The sequence below is a fragment of the Myxocyprinus asiaticus genome, chromosome 24 (assembly GCF_019703515.2).
Source record: "Myxocyprinus asiaticus isolate MX2 ecotype Aquarium Trade chromosome 24, UBuf_Myxa_2, whole genome shotgun sequence".
NCBI lineage: Eukaryota > Metazoa > Chordata > Actinopteri > Cypriniformes > Catostomidae > Myxocyprinus > Myxocyprinus asiaticus.
In genome coordinates, this window is record NC_059367.1 from 17,651,140 (window position 1) to 17,667,990 (window position 16,851).

Genomic DNA, 16,851 nt, shown 5'->3' on the forward strand with positions numbered 1-16,851 from the left:
TACCGCAACAACCGCTCCACTGATGATGCCATTGCATCTACAATACACACTGCTCTCTCCCACCTGGAAAAAAAGAACACTTATGTGAGAATGCTGTTTGTAGACTACAGCTCAGTATTCAACACCATAGTGCCCTCCAAGCTAGATGAGAAACTCCGGGCTCTGGGCTTAATCAGCTCGCTGTACAGCTGGATCCTTGTCTTCCTGTCAAGCAGACGCCAGGTGGTTAGAATAGGCAGCAACATCTCCTCATCACTGACCCTCAACACTGGAGCCCCACAGGGCTGTGTTCTCAGCCCACTACTGTGTGGCAACACAGGGCTCCAATGCCATCATTAAGTTTGCTGATGACACGACGGTGGTAGGTCTGATCACTGACAATGATGAAACAGCCTACAGAGAGGAGGTGCACACTCTGACACACTGGTGTCAGGAGCACAACCTCTCCCTCAACGTCAGTAAGACAAAGGAGCTTGTGGTGGACTTCAGAAGAAATGACAGAGAACACAGTCCCATCACCATCAATGGAGCACCAGTGGAGAGAGTCAGCAGCTTCAAGTTCCTGGGTGTCCACATCACTGAGGAACTCACATGGTCCATCCACACTGAAATTGTTGTGAAGAAGGCTCATCAGCGCCTCTTCTTCCTGAGATGGCTGAGGAAGTTTGGAATGAACCGCCACATCCTCACACGGTTCTATACCTGCACTGTAGAGAGCATCCTGACTGGCTGCATCTCCGCCTGGTATGGCAATAGCACCGCCCACAACCGCACAGCACTGCAAAGGGTGGTGCGAACTGCCAGACACATCATCGGAGGTGAGCTTCCCTCCCTCCAGGAAATATATACAAGGCGGTGTGTGAAAAAAGCTCGGAGGATCATCAGAGACTCCAGCCACCCGAGCCATGGGCTGTTCTCACTGCTACCATCAGGTAGGTGGTATCGCAGCATCAGGACCCATACCAGCCGACTCCATGACAGCTTCTTCCCCCGAGCAATCAGACTTCTGAACACTTGATCTCCCATGATCAAAATACATCAGCACTGTACTTTATTACCCTTACTCTTATATCTCAAACCGGACTGTCATAAATTATATTATTATTATATTATATTCTCTCTTAACAACTGACTATCAACCGATACTGTACAATCTATATATACTTTTTTATATATTTTTATTTTTTATTTTTATTGAATAATGTGTATCTATATAGTGCGTATTGTATACTGTACAGTGTATGTTATTATTTGTATATTGTTGAGTGTAATTATGTGTATATCAGATGTTTAAATTGTGCTGTGTTAATTTGATGTTATTGTAAATTGGTACTGTCTCATCACTGTCACAACTGCTATGTTGATCGGAACTGCACCCAAGAATTTCACACACCATTGCACTTGTGTATATGGCTGTGTGACAATAAAGTGATTTGATTTGATTTGATTTGAAGTCCAAGCACTGACCCCCTGTGGAATAAAAGTGGTAAGAGTGAGGGGTGAGGAGAGTAAGCCTTTCCAGTTGACTTGACACAAACTGTCATCCAGGTCAGTGGTGTAGTCAGGGCCATACGCACATATATGCCACATGCTTACTTTTTCCCCAGGGCTGTTTGTGTATAACGACTTCTAAGGATCGATATTTGCATATAATAATTTATATAATGCATATAATATAATTAGCATATATCCTCGGTATACCCACTTGTTTTGCTGCTTCAGAAGTCCATAATCTACTGTTGTTAGTTTCCCTTTAACTGTATTGGATACTGTTTTGTGAAACTGGACATTCTTTGTTGTAAATGGTGCATTATAACTTGAATTCTGTCATTCCCTGCCCCTGACAACTGTTGTCGCCGCCATCATCGACTGAGGGAATTATGACAGTGAGTGGAGAGAGAGTCACCCTCACGCTGAAGCATCATCAGGTAAAATTAATTAACAAAATGTGCCAAACTTCCTGTAGAATAAGGAATCGTTCCGTAATTAAGGGAAAAAAATTCCGTTCCGTATGAAATCCATACATGATGCTGTTTGTCCCGTATTTTAGCATCACACACCCAAACTGCTGAGAATGTTTCACAAATCGAGAGAAATCGACTTGAAACACACACACCTTTCGCATGAGTTGTGTGAGATATCGGATGTTGCTTTACACGGATGATAAAACCTGACACAGAAACGGCTGGGGAGAAGATCAGTGACAATCAGTGCGTGTTTTCTGTCAGAAGCAAGATAATTTTGTCAAAATCATATAGCATTCAAGTGTATGTTAATTGTTTCCAACCACTGGGATTTTAAAACACCAGTAAACACACCCATTCATGACATGCCATTACATTTTATTGCATATGTCAGAGCTCGTTCTGATAGAGAGAAAGAGTGAGTGAGAGAGAGAGAGAGAGAGAGAGAGAGAGAGAGGTAAGAAAAACTGGATTACTGCATTAATTCAAAATAAAAGTACAGTAGTACAGGTGTAGTTAAAACACTTCATGTGATTTTCTAACATTTCCCTTACGATAAACACTATTTACTGTTAAAACAATGACACTATTCTAAGGAGAAATACACTATTTTCTTGTTAAGCCTTTTCTCTCCCTTTCTCTCTTCTTCCTGGTCGTTGTTTTAAAGCATTTTCATTTTAAGTTTAGTAGGGGATGTTCGCACTGAACACGTTTTTGCGTCCGTCTGAGCTGTTTTTCAACGTAAAGCAGCATCTCGCACCGGAACGCCTGTAAATATGGGTAATTCCTACACTCCTGTGTCATTTAAGTCCCCATTACAAGTGTGTGTGGTATTTATATTGTTTAATTTCAACCGACTACAATTTTGATAGGCTTATTAAAAAGAATAAAGACTTTTTATAATGTTACACACTTCTGTGGGCTTAAAAGTTAAATTTTAATAACTGAAATCCTTTTCTATTGTACTGTGTCATTTTCTCATGTCCCAAAAACTGCTCGTCAAACATCTTTGACAAAAATACATGCTAAATCATTGGATTTCTATTTTCCCTCACATTCAGTAAAGAGTTTAGTGTTACATTCTCTCACTAACATGTATTCATTTGTGGTAAATGTGTAATTTTAAAACTGATAGTGGAGGTTTTTTGTGTGTCCCTTGATTTATTGTGCACCCTGTTATGTCATGATACTATGATCTTTCATTGAAGATATACTGTATGTTAGGAAATTACATCACACACTGGAGGTGTACATCACCCATTCTGCAAAATTACTTTTGAGTTATTTGAAGTTTATAACTCTATTGTTTTATTAATGTTTTCCTTTATTTTGTGGTGTTAGTCATATGTGGTCAAGCATAACATGTCCACCCTGTTATGGGAAGATATATAGGAAATTTATATAATTAGAAATTTCAATATACAGTATTTATGTTAACAGAGATAAAATCGTAAATATTAGTTTACAAATATGTTACCTAGCTATCAATCACAGACCATTTAGTGGCTAATTTATCCCCTGAATATCCACCCTGTTATTGTCCACCCTGATGCTGCCCATTTAACTGGATGAACATCTGACCCCCAACCCCCACACATACACCCCGTCAGACGAACAGGGACTGGGCAGTAGTAAACCACTTTTTTTTGGTAGGACTACACCACTGATCCAGGTTGGATGTAAACCAGAAAAGCAATGATAATGTGGGAATATGTAGTTAACTTATATTTGCACAATAACAGCACATGATCCCACAGGATACAGATGTTCAGTCTTCAGACATTAAAAGGCAAAATATCATCATTCAGCCTGTAATCTTTATGACACTGTATGGCTCATTGTTTAGCTGTTCAAGACGTGGGTCTAAGGGTTGAGATGTGTATGGTGGCAAAATGCTTGAACACTTTTATAAAGGTGACCGTGTGGAGAGGGCCTATTTTCTCAGTAATATAGGCCTGTTCTTTTATGTATGACATTACCTCTGCTGTAAAACTTCAGAAACAAACAAGGCTGAATTCAGGCTGTTATAAAAGCTGATCCTCTTTTACCCCTGCTTCACTCAGTCATGCTCTCTCACTCTCTCACTCTCTCATTATCTGTCTCATTTCTTCCATTCTCTTATTCCACCAGCCTATCTGTCTTGCTCTTCAACCTTTTTTCAATCTCTTGACTATCCTTTGGGTTTCTCTGTTATTTGTAGCAGGCAAATAAGAGGCTGCCCACTCATCTTGAGAGAGCTGAAGAGAGACACTTTATTATGTAATATGTGTTCTACCTGATTGGATACTGTATCTAGCCAATCAGTAAAAGCGTACAAATACAATGGGGACCATAAGTCCGAGACCACTAGTGGCAATGCTTTCTCTAATTTCATACAAATGTTTTCATTACAAATTAAATTAAATAATCATTATAATTTTAATGAAAATTTTAAATAAAAAAAGGTATATGAATTTTAGATGACCTCTTTATGATTAAATAACAACACGCGCTTGAGCTGGCATGGACTTTTTTGCAAAACCCAATGATCCATGTTTTCCCAGCATGATTTGAGAATGTTCCAAAGAGCATTTTGTGCGCTTCAATGAAAGGAATCTGACCAATGTCAAAAATTTGCTTAATTGATTAGTGACTTGGAAATAGTGCAGAAACATAAATGTCATTAGACATACATTTTTCAAAATCCTAAAACAATAAATCCTACAAAATTCTAGATTTGTTAATGTGGTCTCAGACTTTTAGACCCCAATTTAAATCAATGTAACAAACTTTGGCCAAGTCTATCATGGTATAAAATGGAAGCCACACTCCAGCTGTAGGAAAAGTGAACCTTAGGTGCTCTTAGCTCAACATTTTAAGGTGTTTTGAATGATCAGCCTTAGCTTGTTTGTGAGAACCTACTGATAAAGATAACTTGCATCAGGGGAAGGTAATAAGTATTTTTGGCAGCCTAATGAACGGACAGAGCCAAAACTGGTTTCATCACAAAGTCACAGTTCATCTTCACCTTTCTTCACAAGGCTGCAGTGCATGAAGAGTCCTTCTTAAAAGCAATTATTGGACTTTAGCCAAGTGCAGCAAAATTGTAATTGCTCAATTTTGGATCTTTATTCACCAAAATACTGCACATGTTGTGGTTAAAAACTACTATAATATTTTATACAGATATTGATCAAATTCATTAGAGCAACAAAGGTGACACTGACTGTTTTGAAGTAATAGATTTACACTCACTGAGAACTTTATTAGGAACACTATGGTCCTAATAAAGTGCCATATCTTGGTCTTCTGCTGTTGTAGACCATCTGCCTCAAGGTTCGACGTGTTGTGCATTCTGAGATGCTACAGTGCATCCGGAAAGTATTCACAGCGCTTCACTTTTTCCACATTTTGTTATGTTACAGCCTTATTCCAAAATGGATTAAATTCATTATTTTCCTCAAAATTCTACAAACAATACCCCATAATGACAACGTGAAAAAAGTTTGTCTGAAATCTTTGCAAATTCACATGTACATAAGTATTCACATCCTTTGCCATGACACTAAAAATTGAGCTCAGGTGCATCCTGTTTCCACTGATCATCCTTGAGATGTTTCTACAACTTGATTGGAGTCCACCTGTGGTAAATTCAGTTGATTGGACATGATTTGGAAAGGCACACACCTGTTTATATAAGGTCCCACAGTTAACAGTGCATGTCAGAGCACAAACCAAGCCATGAAGTCCAAGGAATTGTCTGTAGACCTCCGAGACAGGATTGTATCGAGGCACAGATCTGGGGAAGGGTACAGAAAAATTTCTGCAGCATTGAAGATCCCAATGAGCACAGTGGCCTCCATCATCCATAAATGGAAGAAGTTTGGAACCACCAGGACTCTTCCTAGAGCTGGCCGCCTGGCCAAACTGAGCGATCGGGGGAGAAGGGCCTTAGTCAGTGAGGTGACCAAGAACCCGATGGTCACTCTGACAGAGCTCCATCGTTTCTCTGTGATGAGAGGAGAAACTTCCAGAAGAACAACCATCTCTGCAGCACTCCACCAATCAGGCCTGTATGGTATACTGGCCAGACAGAAGCCACTCCTCAGTAAAAGGCACATGACAGCCCGCCTGGAGTTTGCCAAAAGGCACCTGAAGGACTCTCAGACCATGAGAAACAAAGACTGAACTCTTTAGCCTGAATGGCAAGCGTCATGTCTGGAGGAAACCAGGCACCACTCATCACCTGGCCAATACCATCCCTACAGTGAAGCATGGTGGTGGAAGCATCATGCTATGGGGATGTTTTTCAGCAGCAGGAACTGGGAGACTAGTCAGGATCGAGGGAAAGATGAATGCAGCAATGTACAGAGACATCCTTGATGAAAACCTGCTCCAGAGCACTCTGGACCTCAGACTGGGGCGAAGGTTCATCTTCCAACAGGACAACGACCCTAAGCACACAGCCAAGATAACAAAGGAGTGGCTCCGGGACAACTCTGTGAATGTCCTTGAGTGGCCCAGCCAGAGCCCAGACTTGAACCCGATTGAACATCTCTGGAGAGATCAGAAAATGGCTGTGCACCGATGCTCCCCATCCAACCTGATGGAGCTTGAGAGGTCCTGCAAAGAAGAATGGGATTGCCCAAAAATAGGTGTGCCAAGCTTGTAGCATCATACTCCAAAAGACTTGAGGCTGTAATTGGTGCCAAAGGTGCTTCAACAAAGTATTGAGCAAAGGCTGTGAATATTTATGTACATGTGATTTTTTTTTTCCGTTTTTTATTTTTAATAAATTTGCAAAGATTTCAAACAAACTTCTTTCACATTGTCATTATGAGGTATTGTTTGTAGAATTTTGAGGAAAATAATAAATTTAATCCATTTTGGAATAAGGCTGTAACATAACAAAATGTGGAAAAAGTGAAGCGCTGTGAATACTTTCCGGATGCACTGTATTCTGCTCATTACAATTGTACAGAGGGGTTATCTGAGTTACCATAGACTTTGTCAGCTCAAACCAGTCTGGCCATTGTCCGTTGACCTCTCTCATCAACAAGGCATTTCCATCTGCAGAACTGATGCTCACTGGATGTTTTTTGTTTCTGGCACCATTCTAGTGTCAACTCTAGAGACTGTTGTGCATGAAAATCCCAGGAGATCAGCAGTTACAGAAATACTCGAACCAGTCCGTCTTGCACCAACAATCATGCCATGGTCAAAATCACTGAGATCAACATTTTTCATGTTTAATGTGAACATTAACTGAAGCTCCTGACCCATATCTGCATGATTTTATGCATTGCACTGCTGCCACACATTTGGCTGATTAGATAATCGCATGGATAAGTAGGTGTACAGGTCTTCCGAATAAAGTGCTCAGTGAATGTATATTGCCATAAATATGCATCTATTTTCATGATTAGCAAGGATGCTTGCGAACAAAAAGACAAGAGGTTGAAAATGCCAACAAAATGTGAGAATTAAATGCATACCTGTAACTGTATAAATGTTAATTGAACATTGAACATTTAACATTGTATATACAATGATTTTACCATGGTTAAGGGGGTTTAAAGAAGACTCTTTACCTGCAAACACCCCTTTAAGAACAATCTTTACCTGTAGTAAAACTCACATAGATCTTGTGGCTTATTTCTTTATAAAATAAATAGACCATATTTAATCATACCAGAGCTTAGTGTACCGTCCTTGTTGATAAGCGAGAGGACACAGGGTTAATCAGGGCTATTCCTCTCCGGGTCAAGCAGCTTCAGGCGCTCAGTGGTGATAGGAGGAAAACGGTAAAGCTGGAATGTGAAATGGACAGAGTTGGGCTAGTCTGAATTCACACCAGCCTGAGGAACCCTAGGGAGGAACAATTACATAAGATTTGGGAATTATTGAAAAGTAATGATGACATGCACTGAAATACGACCGGATGAAAGATGACAGTACAAATAATATTAAAGAGATATTATAATAGGAGTCAGTCTTAGTCACCCATTATTAGGAGTCAATTGTTGTTACTTTATTATGAAGAATCAATCTGAGTGACTCTAGAATGAAGAGTCAGTCAGAGTCACGTCATAATGAAGAGTCAGTCTCAGCGACTCTATGATGAAGAGCAAGTCTGAGTAACACCTTTATAAAGAACCAGTCTGAGTAAATTCAGTGATGGAGAGTCAGTTCGTCACTCTAAGTCACTGTAAGTTGAAGAATCTGAGTCACACCATGACAAACCCCTTTCGTCCAGATAAATAGTAATGGCTGAATGTTGGAATGAGACCTCATGTGTATGGACAGAAAGCCTGGCTGATGAACACAAACCTAATTCTTTAAATTTACTTTTGCATTTGCATAAAGAAGAAATTAGTTCTTTGTTCAATGAAAACATAATATAACTCCCTCCCCAGTAAAAAACAGCATTTATTGAAACTCTGCAAAACCATCTCATTCCATACTTCAACATCTTTCTGATGTCAGACAGATGGATTTGAAGACAGGGACAAATGACCACCCACATTTAGACGTCAACAATGCCTATTCAGTATTCAGAAACTTGGCCATTCCAGTTGCAGTGAGGTAATTAAAGTTTAATCACCAGAAGAACTTCTGATTAGTGTAAAATGTGGGAAAGTATTCCTGGCCGTGTAGCTCATTTCACATGCGAGAATGGTGTATACATAAGAGCCTTGAAGAATGTGCTGTTTAATTATAAAGGCAAGAAAATGGAATAAAAAAAGCAAAATTATGACAATTTTAAGTGCAAAAAATTACTAACATTAGTGGTAGAAAATAACTTAAAAATTGTATGACAACCACTTTCAAATAAAATCATTAATCATTCCATCACTAACTACCATTAATACAGTTAATGATGAACATCTGCTTGCCTGAAACTGCTCAATTAATCAAAAAAAAAATAAAAAATAAAACAGCATCCTTGTGCCACTGTTTGAAATTATAGTGCTTCAAGGTAGAATTCAGAAAGAGCAGGTAAATCTTTCCATTTAATCATGCAGAATTCAGTATTTCCTGAGAGCAAAATCAATAACTTTCTTACAAATGTATTGCACTCTGGCACTTTCTTTGTCACTGAGGAGACAGAATCAATAAAAAAAGAAGTTATTTGTTATTAGGTGAGGCAGGTTTTTTGGAAGAAATTACTTCCCTAAAACATGACTGATTAAATTCATTTAATAAGCCAGCAACAGCACCCTACATTTTATGAAAGCAATAATCACTTTTGGAATTACTATATACCTAAAGAAACACCTTTATTTGAAACATTGGGAGCTCAAGGGCTTTGGGTTCAGTCATTCAAACCTGTAGGTTTAAAACCTCAATAGGACACACAAAGATATAAATAAATAAATAAATAAATGAAAGGATAAATGAATTAATCAAAGTCCTAGGTGACATTTGTGAGCTGACAGAGCAGTGTGAAAAGTTCGTCTCCAGCCTCAGCAGAATGAATTAAAATTGAGGGACAGATTAGGGAGGGATGATTGCTTTCTTTTCTCTTTGTGAGGAAGATTAGCAATCAATCACTCAGAATTAGATAAGGATAGAAACTATTTAGAGTGTAGACAACTGGCAGGCCCACTGAGCACACTCAACGTCACAATTTAGAGATTAAGTGTTATTTATTCAAAACGTCGGTTCTGACCACTGGGCCAATCAAACGGCTTGAATTCATCAATTAAAAGCATAGACGTCAAAGCTATGTAAGGTTTTCACATCAATTTTAATTTTGTAAACAAAGGAATGGATAATTACAAAGCACAAGTGGAAAACTGAAATGACGAGAGTGAATGCAGCAATACACACACACACACACACACACACACACACACACACAAACACACACGAGCACACTGGGAACATGTCAAAATCAATTAAAAAAAAAAAGGGCTGATGATGTATTTTAGTAGGGAGATGAATTTATCTGAACAACACACAGCTTTACTTCCTTTACAAAACAGTAAGAAGAGAAAAATTATTCAAGTAATTCTGTCTAACATTTAGGGCCAGTAGAATAATGCAATATATGTTGACTCACCAACCTTCTTTTTGAGTGTTAATGAAAAAAAAAAAAATTAAACAGCATTCAAATCCATTTAAAAATCCATTAGCCTGTGAACATGTTGCTACTCTTTATCTTAACACAAAACAGCAGATAATGAGAAAATCCTAAACTTAAAGCTTCACAATACAGCATGACTTCACATTAAGACTAAAACCATGCAAACTGTAACTTAATTACCATTTTTATTATTCATTCTTGTTATCAACATTGTATTATTATTATTATGGTTATTATTTAATTACTTTATTGTTGATTATTGAACATTATTATGTTATAGTCCTACATCCTAATATCTCAATGTCAGAGAAAATCATAAAAATGGATCTCTTTTCAACCTTTTCACAGCCCTGAGATCCCTTTATTTCTCCTCTTGTTGGAGAAATGGTGACGACTTCATAGAGACAATAAGAATGCAAGAGAAAAAGAGGGGGAGAGTACTTTAAATCCATCAGTGCTTGACCTTAGAACAGAGAGGTTCTTGAGCCTGTCACAAGCAGACTTAAACATTTTATTTTGTTTGTGGACAATTTAGCATAAATGCTTGTGTGCCTGCGAGACATATACATTCATCAGTTTATCAAAACCAGATATGAGTTAGCTAATGTTTAGACCTGAACCAGCTAGCATTACTATTAAAGGGGACATATTATGCTAAATCCACTTTTTCAATTTTTTTTTTACATAATTATGTGTCCCCAGTGCGTGTAGACAACCACAAAATATGGTAAAAGACCATCCCCTCATTTCTTTCCTTTCCACATCAATAAAGAACAGTGTCTCCAAATGAGCTGTTCAGGTTTGCAGCCCTTATGACATCAAAAGGAGAAAGGTACCGCCCACAGCTGGCAAAGAGATCTGCCAGAGTAGCTTAGATCTACCCTCATTAAAACCTTAGCGAGCAGCGCATAGTCCGTCATATTTATCTCCTCAATAGAGCCGCTTGTGCTAACTCGGACTGCTTCATCAACGATGGTCAACACAAGGCTGGATTTGCTTCAAAGCTAAGGATAAATGATGGATCGATACCAACTCTCCGTGACCCAACTTCAGATTTGCAAGTTGTACAGTTTTGCAATTTGGTTTTCTGAATTTGCTTGTTTGCACCTTGCGCGAAAAACGCTTGTTGTGAAAACATTGTGTTTTGTGTACTGTAGGAACTAGTCCCTAACTACCTTATTCCATAACAATGAAGCTGTAGCTCTGTTTCGGTTACGATATAAACTGATTGGCGTCCTCCACAGTCCCGCTTGAGTGGTCATGCAATGAAGATTTTCTGTGTAATAAAACCGGTCATTATTTCAAAAACAATTATGAAACGATAGTGGTATTTTCTTTTTTTTTTTTTGTATGGAGCTCATTTATATGAGTCTTTAAGTTTCCTGATGAATCGCTAACAGAGAGAGAATAATACCTTTCTAACAGCTGTAATAATGCATTAAAACAAAATGAGGTGATAAATTAACAGCATGTATCGAACATTAAATAACAAAACACAGTGCAAACCCTAATCTCTGTATATACGGTGTAATATTTATGCCGGCAGACAGACTGCGAGTGCAGTGGTGGTTTGTGTGTGTTATGTATGTGCGGTCATTGTGCACATGCTCATCTCATTCACAGACACTTGTTACAGCACTCATCTGTGGCAGTTCCACTGTCTAACTTATCAAATGTTATTAACTATTTTTATTGATTCCATTCAACAAATTAAATAAACATCACAGAAAATGCGGAATCAAATTATGTACAATTAAACCCTTCCCCCGAACACCCCCACCCAACACAAACACACCCCAGTGGTCATAAATATTTGGAAACAAAAAAAAAAAAAACACACAAAACACACACACACACAAAATAAATAAATAAATAAATAAAAAGCATATTTTCAAAAAACAATCAAATTGCACACACATATTTAAAACTAGAGATCCCTCTCCACTACCCCTCCCCGAAAGCCTTCCAAAAAGGCCAAATATCTGCCCTATTTCCTATCAAATAACCCCAGATTTCCCAGCCTTCTATACATCTCTTCCTCAAAGGCCGCCACCCTCCCCATCTCTGAGCACCACTCATGAAATAAGGGCGCTCCAACCGACCTCCAACCCCTTAAAATAACCTGTCTGGCGATCATGATGCTCGTTAGGATCCAACTCTTTATGTGCCGATTCTCAACGTCGATGACCACCCCATCGCCCAAAATACAGAGTCTGGGGCAAAGTGAAAGCCAAGTGCCCAATACATCACATATAAGACTCTGAACTTTCAGCCAGAACTCCTGGATCTCAACACACCCCCAAAAGACATGAGCTATGTCTCCACCCTCTGATTGACATCGCCAGCAGGTGGGTGTGTCTTTAAGACCAAGCCTATACAATCTGGAGGGGGTCCAATAAATAGGGGGTGCGTGCCACTCCCAAAAACAGTGCAGAGTAGGTGGCGCAGCTGTAAATACTTATAAAACTGAGATCTGGGAATGCCAAAATGTTGAACCAAATTTTCAAAAGGTCCCAATACTCCACTCTCATATAGTTCACCAAGTGTATTAACCCCCCTCACAATCCAATCTGACCAACAAAAAGGGGACTTATTAATATATAGTTTAGGGTTCAGCCATATGCTTGAGGCTACGTTTAAATAAATACCAGAATTAAACACTCTGGACACTTTTGTCCATATCGAGTGCAAATGCAAAATAACGGGGTGTGATTTAACCTCTCTGACTAGTTTAATCGAAAGGCTTTGCAGTGGCGAGATAGGGGCAAGAACGTCCTTTTCAATACAAAACCAGGGAGGGGCTCTCTCAGGTGAAAGCGACCAATGAGCCAAATGTCTAAGACCAAATGCATAATAATAAAACAAAATCTTGGGTAGGCCTAACCCACCTTTGTCAATCGGCCTATGTAACTTATTTAAATTTAACCTGGGACGCTTACCATTCCAAATGAAGGACTTCGCTATGCTATCAAATTGCTTGAAATAAGAGAGGGGGACATCTACAGGGAGAGACTGTAGCAGGTAGTTGAATTTTGGAATACAATTCATTTTAATAACATTAACCTTCCCAATCATCGATAAGTGTAATGAAGCCCACCTGTCCACATCATTCGAAAACCTTTTTATTAAGGGATCAAAATTAACTCTGACTAAATCAGACAAATTTGCTGGGAATAAAATTCCCAAATACTTAATTCCCTGTTTGGGCCACTGGAAGGCACTCGGCTGGAAGGCCGTTACTGGACAGTACGCTGTCAAAGCCAAAGCTTCGGATTTAGACCAACTGACTTTGTATCCTGAGAACTTGGAAAAGGAGTTAATAATTCTGTGGAGGCAAGGCATAGATCTAGTAGGGTCGGAGATGAATAATAAAATATCACCTGCGTAAAGCAGAAGCTTATGCGCCACACCTCCCACCACCACCCCTGGAAAATCATCCTTCTTTCTTATCGCAGCTGCTAATGGTTCCAGGGCAAGACAGAACAATAATGGGGAAAGAGGGCAACCATGCCGGGTGCCCCTATCCAGAGTATAATAATCTGAAATTAATCCGTTTGTTTGTACCGCTACTACAGGGTGTCGATAAAGTAACTTAATTCAACCAATAAATGTACTCCTGAACCCATACATTCCCAAAATCTTAAAAAAATAATCCCATTTTACCATATCAAATGCCTTTTCGGCATCAAGTGAGATGGCAGCAACCGGAGATTGATCATTCGCTACTGACCACATGATATTGATGAGACGCCTAATATTATCAGAAGAGCTACAGCCTCGAATAAACCCCACCTGATCTATATGTATATGTGATGTCATAACTTTACTTAATCGATTAGCCAGAATTTTTGACAACATTTTTATATCTAACTGGATCAGGGAAATTGGGTGGTAACTTTTACACTCGCTTGGATCTTTGTCCTTTTTTAAGAATCAGACTGATCCAGGCTTGCGTCATGGTTGGAGGAAGCTTTCCATTCTTTAATGATTCCGTATAAACTTCTAACAAAAGTGGAGCCAGTTCTGTAGCATAAGATTTGAAAAACTCAGAGGAAAAGCTGTCAGGCCCCGGAGACTTGCCTGTAGGCAAGGCCTTTATTACCTCGCCAAGCTCCTCCAAGGGTATCTCAGAATCAATAGAATTTTTTTGCTCAGTCGTCAGTTTAGGAAGATCTAATAGTTCCACAAAGTTCCTAATATCTTCATCAGTAGACGTAGATGTGGAATTATAGAGATCAAAGTAGAATTCTTTAAAATCATTATTAATATCAATGGCCGAGGTAAATATTTCACCACCCGCAGATTTCACTGAGGGAATGGTAGAAAAAGACTCTCTCTGCTTTATATATCTAGCCAAAAGTTTTCCTGCTTTGTCTCCTGACTCAAAGTATGACTGTCTTGCCCTGAACATCCAAAACTCCACCTTCCGTGACAAAATAGTATCATATCTATATTTCAATTGGGTCAATTCTCTGAGGCCATCAGATGACATATGGCGCTTCAGCTCTGCTGCACTTTTAATATTTCCTTCCAACTCCACAAGTTCTTGTGCTTTGGATTTTTTGGTGAATGAGGCATACTGTATGATCCGACCCCTAAGAACCGCCTTAAGTGCCTCCCAAGCCACGCCCACAGAGGATACTGAGGAACAGTTGGTCTCCATATAAACATTGATTTCAGTCTTTAACATTTGTTGGAAATCAGGATTTTGCAAAAGGGACACATTAAGGTGCCAACTATATGATTTCATTTTCTCTGTATATGGCAACACCTCTAAACTCACCAGGGAGTGATCTGAGGCTAATATATTTCCAATTCAGCAATCAACAACAGATGAAATAAGGGATTTGGATATATATAAAAAAAGAAAATCTATTCTAGAATAAATCTTACGGACTGATGAAAAAAATGTATAGTCCCTACCAGATGGGTTCAAAAGTCTCCAAATATCTGTAAGACAAAGATTTTTACACATCCTGTGAAGCGTCAATGTTGCTCTAGGGGGTTTATACACTTTTGCTTCACTATGATCAATGACTGAGTCCATCAAAAGATTAAAGTCTCCTCCCAATATTATATCATGAGGGGTGCCAGCGGTTTGCAGCATCCCTTCAAGATCTATAAGAAAGCCCTGATCATCAGCGTTAGGTGTGTAAATATTAGCCAAAATCAACCTTTGCCCTTGAATTTCAGCTAAAACATTAATGACTCTCCCTAATTTATCTTTAGTCTGTTTGAGACATTTGAATTGTAGATGTTTATTAATCATTATAATGACTCCCTTGCTCTTACTTGAGCCAGCACTAAAAAAAAACATGTCCACCCCGTATCTTCCCAAATTTCTCCGCTTCCTGTGGGGAGAGATGTATTTCTTGAAGAAACACTATATCATATTTCTTACATTTAAGAAAAGTAATAACCTTCCTTCTTTTTATGGGGTGCCCCAACCCATTCACATTCCATGTGGAGAGAGATAGTACACTCATATTAACATTTGACATTTTGATATAGTAGAAAAAATAAATTGTGTGTCAAAAACAAAATTATACAGACCACATTCCCCATTAGTGAAACAATCAAACCCCGAACTTCCCCCCGAACAAAACAGAAAATAGAAAAATGTGCGCATTAACCCCGCACACGAAAGCACCAACCAGCGACAGTCCCTCTAAACTCAAAAGGTCCACGAACGCCCACGAGCCCCCATGACAACTTTGCCATCGGATTGCTCAATTTTGCCTCACAAATTTACAAAATTACATAACAGAATATACTTTGTAAAATAAACCCCAGCCAATAGGAAGAATGAACACAAAGAATGTGTAGATTCATTCAAAGAACTGTCTCAAAGGTGTGATCTTCCACAAAACAAATTCCAATCAATATAAAACTGTTCAGATTCCTCAGACAGACAAATGACAGTTCAGTGAGCCAGCTGTTATGAGTTCAGCGGATGATGTAATCATTCCAATGTCCCATAAAAACACTCAACAAAACAAACTCCAGCCAGCAGGAGGAATAAGCACAAAGAATGAACAGATTAATCCACAGCTGTTCCAATGGAGTGTTATTCAATATAACAAGCTCCAGCCGCTAGGTGGAACCAATACAAAAAGAAACAAAACCGGCATCCCGGTTCCCCGGATGGTCGAGTCAATTCACTCGGAGGCAGCATAAAAGTATATACCATGACTTACACAATCCGTCAGCTTTATAAAATACATCCTTTGTGTGAGCATGTAGATATTTTGCGGTCATCCGTAGTGTCCACTCTCAAACTGGCCGGGAACTTCAATGCAAAAGTAATCTTTCGTCAATGCAAAAGTTTCTTTAAGGAAAAGTGTTATTCACAAAACAAACTCCAGCCGCTCGGCGGAGCCAACGCAAACAGAAAAAAGAAACCAAAATGACACCCAGCTTCCACAAATGCCAAAGTACAGTGAGTCGACCCACTCACATGAGAAACACCCAATGGTTTACTCACCCATTGATTCAATAAAAGACATTGCCTGATTGGGACATGTAAATACTTTGCGACCGTCCTTCGTTTCTATTCTCAGTTTGGGCGGAAATATCAGAGCAAAAGTGATCTTTCGCTGATGTAAGAGTTTCTTACCTGCGTGAAGTTGGCCCCCCACCCAACGCAAAAAATAGTCTCAATCGTTTGTGCTCCGTTTGTGCTGGTTTGTGCTGTCAAATTTTTTGTTTGTGCTGCTTCGGTTTTTTAGGTATTAAAAGAATATTTATAGGTCATTCTGAGGTCACTCAGCCCCCCCACATGCTCCAAATTCACCCCAAATAGTCTCGTTTGTTTGTGTT

The 16,851-nt window shown here is 39.1% G+C and overlaps 1 pseudogene; it reads right to left on the reverse strand.

Moving 5' to 3' along the window:
• LOC127415376 (nephrocystin-4-like) overlaps positions 1 to 16,851 on the reverse strand; it is a 185,080-nt pseudogene that overhangs the window by 68,190 nt on the left and 100,039 nt on the right.